Genomic DNA, 11334 nt, shown 5'->3' on the forward strand with positions numbered 1-11334 from the left:
TTAATCTCAGCAGCTGACTTGAAGGAAGTGAGTTCTGTTTGAATTGTTTGTTGTTGTTTTTTTGAATACTAGATCTTCTTACCTTTTGTATTAGTGTATGTTTATTAGAAATTAGTGCTTTCTTGTTCTGAGGTAGATAAAAGTGAATATTGTCATGCAACTGTGCTGGGTGTATGTAGAATGAGAGGCATTAGCACATGCCCCAATGTACTACTCCAGCAGAAATGAAAGTGTGGAGAAATATACCCTTCCTCAGACCTTCCTAACATAAAACATTTTGTTGGGAGTTAGTGGGCATCCTTGGTGGACTCTCCAAACTCCAAGGGTACAGCTCTTACTAATGTGGTGTTTCACAAATGGGTTGATTCTAAGGGAAGTTTGCAATAGTATCTGAAAATAATATAAGAGTAATGACTAATTTGGACAAAATAATGCATCTCCAAAAATACTGAATAATGGATGCCGTGAATGACTTCCAGTTTAAGCTACCTCCCACCCATTGTCAGAATGATTCCTTTCCTTGTGGTATCTAAACTGCACATAAGAAACTATCCATTTACTGGTAGTATTACATCCTCTTTCCTACACACTATAAGAGATCCATTTCTCAACTTGCCCACTTTTATCCTACCCACCAACTATGCGATTAGAAATAGTAAAAAATGTGGGGCCAAAATATTGCTGAACTATTCTATCAAACACTATGTCAAGGTCTAGGTCTTTACTGCCTTTTAAGAAAATTTACTACTTTTCTTGTGTGTGCGGATAATCTATGGTTCATACAGATGGCAGTTATACCACTCTCATTGCCCTCCATTCACCACTACCTTACGAGACACACTGATATTTATGAACACATAAAATCACACGTGACCTATTTATCCAACCTATATGTTCCGTTATAACATCAACTCAATTCTCAGCTATGAATCTTTTTCTGAAAAGTTGTCAAAATTTAAGTATTCTTTTACAAATTGCCAGAGGTAGGTAAGAAGTTAAAAATGCCGAAATATACACAGATTTCACATGAAAATAATAATGTATTAAACTGAAAATTAAACTGTGATTAGAATGTTGGAAAAGTGTTCCTTTACTGGGAGGTAATAGAAAATAAAAACTTAAATTAGTTATTTATCATTATTTTATAGTTTTTATATTATATTTTGATTCAGAAAAAATATGATTTATATGCAAGTATGTGTGCATTTACCAATGTGCTTTTTTCCAAAATTTTTGTATGCACAAACTATGCTTATAACTATTCAAAACAGTTTTTTATAGAAATTTTCACTTCAAGAAAATAGACTTTGATATAACAGTAATTGTAATAATAATCATAGCTAACATTATTGAAGGATTATTTAGGAACCAAGTACAGTTCTAAGGGGCTTTCTGTATTAGCTAATTAATTACAACATTCCTATGAGGTAAGTACTCAGGAACCACATTTTACAGATGAATAAGTTGTAATGTTGAAAAGATGTTTTAAACATTAGATAAAAGTAATTCCTCAAATTGAACGATTCCTTATGTTTAAAGCAAACATTTTAGTAACTGCATTATTATGTCCTCCAAAACATTAGGCTACCTTAGTAAGTTACAGCTCAGGGTAGTAAACAGTTCAGATGATTTCAGCTCATAAACAAAGCATAATTCTTGAATATGTCTTAAATAGATCGTCCTAAAACTGAACCCTGACTTGACTTGCAGTTTGGTTCTGAAGTGGTGTAGTGATCAAATGACAGACACATTTGGCAAAAATTAAAATATAAGTTTTTATTGGGCAGTTTTTAATAAATGTATCAGAAGAAATCAAGGGCTATTGACTTAAAAATATTTCTTAAATTTATTAACTGTATTTGGAGAGCTACAGGAATAAAAAGTCCCTCATGTAACAGATAAAATAAACTGTTGGAAAGAAATATTAAGTTTCAAGCAAAAATAGAAAGCTCTAGGGATTACTACACTGTCCCACATGGTAGTTTCTGTCCACATGTAGCTGTCAGGCACTTGAATAAGTGGCTAGACCAAATTTCCATATGGTGTAAGTTCAAGTAAGTACGAGACCCTTAATATCACAGAGTAGTATTGAACAAAGGTAGATTATCTCATTAATAATTATTTATACTGATTACATGTTGAAAATATATTTATGATGTATTGTATTATTGGATTAGATAAACCATGCTATGAATCAATTATGACTTTTGTTTTACTCTTTTAATGTGGCTATCAAAACATTTTAAATTATTTACAAGCCTCTCATGCTCTAAAACATGTGGATGGTACCAGAATTCTCACTCTTGCTTTATGGATACTATAGTATGTTAGTCTATATAGACAAGAGTGTTATAAGAAATTATATTTAAAAGTCTTGAAATAGAAAGCCTTTAGAAAATCATATGCATAATATACTACTACTGTCATGTGCTGATTATTGACAGTTTAGTCAATGACTAACTGCATATATGAGGTTAATCCCATAAGATTACAATGAGACTCACTTCCTGTATTTCTACTGTACCTTTTCTATGTTTAGGTAGGTTTGAGTATACAAATACTTACCATTGCATAAGAGTTGCCTGCGATATTCGGTTCCCGTAACATGCTGTACAGATTGGTGTCTATCAGCAATAGGCTATGCTGTATGACCTGCATTTCTAATAGGCTATGCCATCTAGGTTTGTGTCAATACATTGTATACAACACTGACTAATAACACATTTCTCAGAGTATATCTCTAATGTTAAGTGACACATGACTGTATATTGGTCACTTTAAAAATTGAAATTAAAAGCTAAAAATGTAAACTAATGTGTATTTTTTTTTCAAACATCATTACATGATAGGTTTTTTGTGAAGAAATGAAATGTGTTTACTCAAAGCAAATGCAAAAAAACCCAGAAACTATGACACATGCTCATCAGAACATATACACACACGAAGAGTTGTCATTATATGAGAGAAATATAAGGTGCTTAAGAGGATCCAGTGGCTTAAAAGGCCTTTCATGGAACAAAAAAGGATGCAAATTATAACAACAAATACTAAGGCTGAGCTTAATAGTGGTTAGAGGCATCGTTTCTGCCCCATGCTTGCTTGATTCCAGATCTGCCACAGAAATGGTGTGTCCTTAGACTGGCTGCTTAGTATTATATTCTTGGTTCTAGCTATGTAGAACCTGAAAGAAAGGCTTGTATGCAAGTGCTTTGCTTAATTGTCTGACCCAAGAAAGAAGGCATGCAGCACAACTAGAGTGGAAGAAAAGGAAGGACAGTTCAAGAATGTCTTAGCAAGTTGGATACTAAATTTAGGACCTTCTGAGTAATTTAATCAAATGTCAGAACTGTCTGCATCGGGGAAAGTGGGGAGGGTACATTTCCTATTGTCCCCTGATACCCATGGGTTAAGAATAAAGGAACAGTCCTTCAGACTTTATTGGTTCATGTTCTGGTTATACGGCCCTGAGTTGTGGTTGTACAATTGTAGAGCTGTGGTTGTTTCATATCGTGGTGCAGAAAAGCGCTAAGAGCAAGATGTGAGAGGTATGCTTAGCCAAGGCGTGGTGTGGTTTCACCTTTGTCAAGCCCGTCAACATTTTTTTGAAACTGGTCACTGCAGCAGTGGCTGAAAGAAGAGATAAAGAAATTTTGAAATGATGTACAAGACATGAAAATAGTAAATGCTCCCTCTGCGTGCAGACATCCATGTAAGATGAAACTTGCTCCTCTTTGCCTTTTGCTATGATTGTGAGGCCTCTCCAGCCGTATGGAACTGTAAGTCCAATTACACCTCTTTCTTTTGCAAATTATGCAATCTCAAGTATGTCTTTATCAGCAGCATGAAAACAGTCTAATATAGTAAATTGGTACCAGCAGTGGGGTGTTGCTGAAAAGATACCCAAAAATGTAGACATGACTTTGGAACTAGGTAACAGGCAGAGGTTGGAACAGTTTTGAAGGCCTGAAAGAAAATGTGGGAATGTTTGGAATTCCCTAGAGACTTGTTGAATGGCTTTGCTCAAACTACTGATAGAGATATGAACAATAAGGTTCTGGCTGAAGTGGTCTCAGATGATGATGAGAAACTTGTTGAGCATTGGAGCAAAGTGACCCCATTATGTTTTGGCAGAGAGACTGACAGTGCTGTTCCCCTGCCCTAGAGATTTCTGGAACTTTGAACTTGAGAGATATGATTTAGGGTACCTGGTGGAAGAAATTTCTAAGCAGCAAAACATTCAAGAGGTAACTTATGGTGTCAAAAGCACTCCGTTCTAAAAGAGAAAAAGAGCATAAAAATCTGAAGTTTGCAGCCTGGCAATGTGGAGAAAGAAAGAAAAATGAAGAAGGAAAGAAAGAAAGGAAGGAAGGAAGGAAGGAAGGAAGGAAGGAAGGAAGGAAGGAAGGAAGAGAAGGGAAGGAAGGAAAGAAGGAAGGAAGAGAAAGAAAGAGAGAGGGGGAAAGGAGGGAAGGAAGGAAGGAAGGAAGGAAGGAAGGAAGGAAGGAAGGAAGGAAGGAAGGAAGGACGGAAGGAAGGAAGGAAGACCCATTTTCTGAGGAGAAATTCAAGCTGGCTGCAGAAATTTGCAATAAGGAATGAGGAGGCAAAGGTCAAACCCCAAAACAATGGGGAAAATGTCTCCAGGGCATGTCATGTCTTCACCACAGCCTCCCCATCATAGGCTCAGAGGCCTAGAAGGAAAAAGTGGTTTCCTGGGTTGGGCCCATGGTCCCCAACCTGTGTGCAGCCTAGGAACTTGGTGCCTTGTGTCCCAATCACCCTTCAGCCATGGCTGAAAGGGGTCAACATAGAACTCAGACCATGGTTTGAAATGGTTCAAGCCCCAGGCCTTGGTAGCCCATGTGGTGTTGAGCTTGTGGGTAGAAAAACTCAATAATTGGGGTTTGGGAAGCTATGCATAGATTTCAGAAGATACATGGAAACGCCTGGATGCAGTTTGGTGTAGGGGTGGGGCTCTTATGGAGGACCTCTGCTAGCAGTGCAGAAGGGAAATGTGGGGGTCAGAGCCCTCACACAGGATCCCTACTGGGGCACTGCCTAGTGGAGCTGTGAGAAGAGGGCCAGCGCCTTCCAGAACCCAGAATGGTAGATGCGCCTACAGCTTGCCCTGTGTGCCTAGAAAAGCTGCAGCCACTCAAAGCCAGCCCATAAAAGCAGCTGGGAGGGAGGCTGCACCCTGCAAAGCCACAGGGGCAGAGCTGCCCAAGACCATGGGAACCTGCCCCTTGTATCACTATGACCTGGATGTGAGACACGGAGTCAAAGGAGATCATTTTGGAGCTTTAAGATTTGACATCCCCACCGAATTTCATACTTGCATGGGCCCTGCAGCACTTTCATCTTGGTCAATTTCTCCCTTTTGGAATGGTTATATTTACCCAGTATCTGTACCCCTATTGCATCTAGGAAGTGACTAACTTGCTTTTGATTTTACAGGCTCATAAGCAAAAGGGACTTGCCTTGTCTCTGATGAGATTTGGACCATGGACTTTTGTGTTAATGCCAAAATGAGTTAAGACTTTGGGAGACTGTTGGGAAGGCATGATTGGTTGGGAAACGTGAGGATGTGAAATTTGGCAGGGGCCAAGGGTGAAATGATATGGTTTGACTCTGTGCCCCCAACCAATTATTATCTTGAATTGTACTCCCATAATTCCCACATGTTGTGGGAGGGACCTGGTGGGAGATAACTGAATCATGGGGTGCAGTTTCCTGCATACCATTCTCGTTATAGTTAGTAAGTCTCATGAGATCTGATGGTTTAATTGGGGTTTCTGCTTTTGCGTCTTCCTCATTCTCTCTTTGCCTGCTGCCATCTATGTAAGAAGGGACTTGCTTCTCCTTGCCTTCACCCATGATTGTAGGCCTCATCAACCATGTGGAAGTATGAGTCCAATTAAATCTCTTTGTTTTGTAAATGGCCCAGTCTCTGGTATGTCTTTATCAGCAGCATGTAAAAGACTAATACAAACACCTATAAATCCAACTTTTTGCACTTGGAAAGGGCCTGTGGATATTGTCTTTCATATGCTGTTACTATGAGGATAAATTGAGATACTGACTATAAAGCATTTAACACAATGTCTGGTACAAGCTCCTGCCTGATAAATCTTTTTTTTTTTAATTTTTATTATTAGACACAGTCTCATTCTGTCACCAGGTTGGAGTGCAGTGGTGTGATCATAGCTAACTGTAGCCTTGACCTCTTGGGCTCAAGCAATCCTCCCAACTCAGCCTCCCAAGTACCTGGGAATATAGGCATGCACCACCACACCCAGCTAATTTTTAAGTTTTTGGGAGAGACAAGATCTTACCATGTTGCCCAAGCTGGTCTCAACCTCCCAGCCTCAAGTGATCCACCTGCCTTGGCCTTTTAGCATGCCTGTAATGCCGGGATTATAAGCATGAGCCATCACACCTGGACTAAATCTTAGCTTTTTTTTTTTATTGCTATTCAGATCAGCTATATCTGATCAGGATAACATATGATCCACCAATTAGTGGCTTAAAATAGAAAGTTGTTTCTGTTGTATTGTTTGTCCACTGTGTGTTGGCAGGAGAAATCTCACTACGGTAATCACCCAGGAATCAAGACTGATGAAGGCATCACCATGTGACAATAAGATTGATGAAGAAGAATAAAGATGAAGGAAATAGAAAATAAATTCCAACTTGTATTTGATGATTTTATCTATGCAAGAAGCAGCTCAGAGAAGGAAAGGACATCTGTTCTCCCACTACCTTCTCCATATATGTGTCCGAAGGACTCTGAGTCTGAGTCTCTGTGTGGCCAAGGACACTGAAGATTATATATCCATCATATCATATTAAATATAATTGTGTTTTAACCAAGATTTGCTATACAGAAGGAGAGGAAAAAATTATATATTCCACAAATAGGACTTTGCGGTAATTTATAAACACTACAGGGGTCAAACTGATGAAAGGTCAGAAAAAAAGGGAAGAGGTTGCATGGGAAAGAACAGCAGTGCAGAGTTAGAGGGAGGACACAGCTGGGCCCTTTCTCAGTTATTCAAAAGAGATACTAGCAAGCCCCATGGCTTCTGCTGGCATCTTGTTTTCCAGAGCCCCCACCTGCTGTGCTAATGAGGTGAAAAGTGACCTGCTTGCTCATTTTCTGGCTCTTTACTTAGTAATGGTATGACATGCTGAAAAGCTGAGTGCTTGTGCTTGCATTAGAGATTAGATCATGCAATTCCTAACAGATGCTCTTAAGGTTTTTGAAATAGCAAATCTGAAATTTCAAAACTGCATGTGTTTTTCATCTAAAATGCTGAAGGTATAACAACACTCCCGTTAATTTCACACACTTTCACATATGGTTCTTCAACACAATGTGTCACAAGCTACTGGCCTACAAATTATACCGTTTGCTATTCCAATCAATAATTCTAAGCTATGAAGAGCCCTCAAGTGTCCAATTTCATTTGATGACATATTTTGCACTCTGATCTTTCTGTCATAAGCAAGTGTTTTTCTTTTGATGGCATTAATATCACCTTTTAAGATCAGTCTTGCAAACTCAGCCCTCAAGGGGCTTTTTATATCTTTTGTTCAAGATGAAGGACATCTCCTTGTTTATGACCTTGAGGTGAGTACAGACAGAATACATGCATCTGTATGCACCTGTGTTTGCATGTGAGGAAGTCAAAAAGAGGGGAGATAAGTTTACCTAGAATTGAGAATAACATCATTTTTCATGAATTTTGATTTAAAAAGAATACCATAAAATAGCTAGGGTTAGTATAAAACGAACAAAACTTTAGGCATCAGAAAGGCAAAGGCTTAACTAGACTATTAGAAAAATGTGGCATAAATTCTGGGTGATTTAGTCATAAAAACAAAGGAAATATTATCTTTATTGTAACAGGAGTAGTAACAAGAGAAGGACCAATAAGATTCCTGCTTCAAGTAATAGAACTTTATAAGCAAGACTGAACAGAGCAGAGGCTCAAAAAATTATATACAGCTTACTAGTAGGGGATCAGAGTTGCATGCTAGCTTTTAAATAAAAGAAAATTTTTAAAGAGTGCCCAAATTTAAATTTAGAGAGAAAGAGACCTGGTCTCTGAGAATAGAAGAATGCTTATCTTCAAATTCTTTTGAGTGGTATTTCTTTTCCTTCTCACCATTTTCAATGTTAGAAGTATTTGACGTTTAGCTCTCTTGGTCATCTAGGGAAGAGATATGAAATTTCTAGTGATAAAACTATTGGATTTTTTAGAGGAAAAAGATGTTTACTGTGTCTCTGGTCACACAATCCAAACTTTACCACAAAATAGCAATGGATCTCATGAGGGTCCTTGCTGATGTGCTTTGGAACCAAAAGGGAGCTGAGTCCATGCCCAAAAGCTAGCTAACCTCTTGAGCACCAGCTACTTTTGGAACACAGACTAGCTGCATTTGATCAGCAGCCTGATTCTTTTATTTATTTATGTATTTATTTTTTTATTATATTTTAAGTTATGGGGTACATGTGCAAATCGTGCAGGTTTGCTACATGGGTATACACGTGCCATAGTAGTGGTTTGCTGCATCCATCACCCCATCATCTACGTTAGGTATTTCTTCTAATGCTATCCCTCCCCAATCCCCCCACCCACTGCTATTCCTCCTCTAGCTCCCCACCTCCCAGGCCCTGGTGTGTGATTTCTCTCCCAGTGTCTATGTGTTCTCATTGTTCAACACTCATTTATGAGTGAGAACATGTGGTGATGGTTTTCTGTTCTTGTGTCAGTTTGCTGAGAATGATGGTTTCCAGCTTCATCCATGTCACTGCAAAGGACACAAACTCATCTTTATTTATGTCTGCAAAGTATTCCATGGTATATATGTGCCACAGTTTCTTTAACCAGTCTATCATTGACAGGCATTTGGGTTGGTTCCAAGTCTTTGCTATTGTGAACAGTGCTGCAATAAACATACGTGTGCATGTGTCTTTATAATAGAATGATTTATAATCTTTTGGATATATACCCAATAATGGGATTGCTGGGTCAGATGGTATTTCTATTTCTAGATCCTTGAGGAGATTCCACACTGTCATCCACAATGGTTGAACTAATTTACACTCCCACCAATAGTGTAAAAGTGTTCCTATTTCTTCACATCCTCTCCAGCATCTGTTGTCTCCTGATTTTTTAATGATCACCAATCTAACTGGTGTGAGATGGTATCTCAATGTGGTTTTGATTTGCATTTCTCTAATGACCAGTGATGATGAGCTTTTGTTTACATGTTTTTTGGCTGCATAAATGTCTTTTTTTGAAGTGTCTCTTCATATACTTTGCCCACTTTTTAATGGGGTTGTTTGTTATTTTCTTGTCAATTTGTTTAAGTTCTTCATAGATTCTGGTTGTTAGCCTTTTGTCTGATAAGTAGATTGCAAAAATATTTCCCATTCTGTTGGTTGCTGGTTCACTCTAATAATAGTTTCTGTTGCTGTGCAGAAGCTCTTAAGTTTAATTAGATCTGACTTGTCTATTTTGACTTTTGTTGCCATTGCTTTTGTTGTTTTAGTCATGAGGTCCTTGCCCATGCCTATGTTCTGAATGGTATTGCCCAGGTTTTATTCTAGAGTTTTTATGGTGTTAGGGCTCATGTTTAAGTCTTTAATCTATCTGGAGTTAATTTTTGTATAAGGTATAAGGAAGAGATCCAGTTTCAGATCCAATTTCAGCTTTCTGTATGTGGCTAGCCAGTTTTCCCAATGCCATTTATTAAATAGGTAATCCTTTCCCCATTGCTTGTTTTTATCAGGTTTGTCAAAGATCAGATGATTGTAGTTGTGTGTTATTCCTTCTGAGACCTCTATTCTGTTCCATTGGTCTATAGGTCTGTTTTGGTACCAGGACCATGCTGTTTTGATTACTGTAGCCTTGCAATATAGGTTGAAGTCAGGTGGCGTGATGCCTCCAGCTTTTTTTTTTTTCCTTAGGATTGTCTTAGCTATGTGGGCTCTTTTTTGGCTCCAAATGAAGTTGAACGTGTTTTTTTTCCCAGTTCTGTGAAGAAAGTCATTGGTGGCTTCATGGGGATAGCATTGAATCTATAAATTATTTTGGGCAGTATGGCCATTTTCATGATACTGATTCTTCCTAACTGTGAGCATGCAATGTCTTTCCATTTGTGTCTCCTCTTATTTCCTTGAGCAGTGGTTTGTATTTCTTCTTAAAAATGTCATTCACATCTCTTTTTAATTGTATTCCTAGGTATTTTAATCTCTTTGTAGCAATTGTGAATGGGAGTTCATTAACATGATTTGGCTCTCTATTATTGGTGTATAGGAATTTTTGCAATTTTTCACATTGATTTTTTTATCCTGAGACTTTGCTGAAGTTGCTCATAAGCTTAAAGAGATTATGGCAAGAGCTATTTATGACAAACCCAGAGCCAATATCATACTGAATGGGCAAAAGCTGGAAGCATTCCATTTGAAAACTGGCACAAGACAAGGATGCCCTCTCTCACCACTCCTATTCAACAGAATATTGGGAGTTCTGGCTAGAGCCATCAGACAAGAGAAAGAAATAAAAGGAATAGGAAGAGAGGACGTCAAATTGTCCCTGTTTGCAGATGACATGATTGTATATTTAGAAAACCCAATTGTCTCAGCAGCCTGATTCCTTTAATTCGTTGTCTTGCAAGACACATACCTGAGTGGTTAGCTCTTTTCTGACTTACTCCATTTAGATGTACCCCTTCATGATACTTTCAGGAAACCCATATACCCAAGGGAAAGAGAAAATTCTTCTACCTGTACTTGAGAATGAGGAGGAAACTAATATATCTTAAGGTCCCCAGAGCTGGTAATGTGGTTGGTTAATAAAACTCTTTTTCATAAACATAAAAAAACCTAGTGTTACTAGGAAAATAAAAATTAATTTATTCAGCACATGTGATACTCAAGGAATCTGAGGTAAGTAGGATGTCAAATAAAGGATGGACATTGGCTAGAACATCAAACCTGCAAAGATGAAACCTTCCGGGAAAAATCTGCTTGCTACAGATAGGTAAAGATTAGCAGATAACCAGGCAGTTATACTTAAGAATGCAAATATGATTTGACAAAAGGAAATATAAGTTGCTCATATATTGTTTTATGGAATTTGGGGTGTTTGGGCAGTGAGGACATGTAAACATTTATATAATTTACTGAATGCAGGTGAGGAGTTTTGTATTTATTCAAGCCTGATATTATACAACCCACAAAATGAATTGTGAAACCAATAATGATGACTGGTTGAAAAGAAAAAGAAAATTTTAAAGCAACAATGCTTACACAAAAACCAA

This window comes from Callithrix jacchus, chromosome 15, assembly GCF_049354715.1.
Source record: "Callithrix jacchus isolate 240 chromosome 15, calJac240_pri, whole genome shotgun sequence".
Lineage (NCBI taxonomy): Eukaryota > Metazoa > Chordata > Mammalia > Primates > Cebidae > Callithrix > Callithrix jacchus.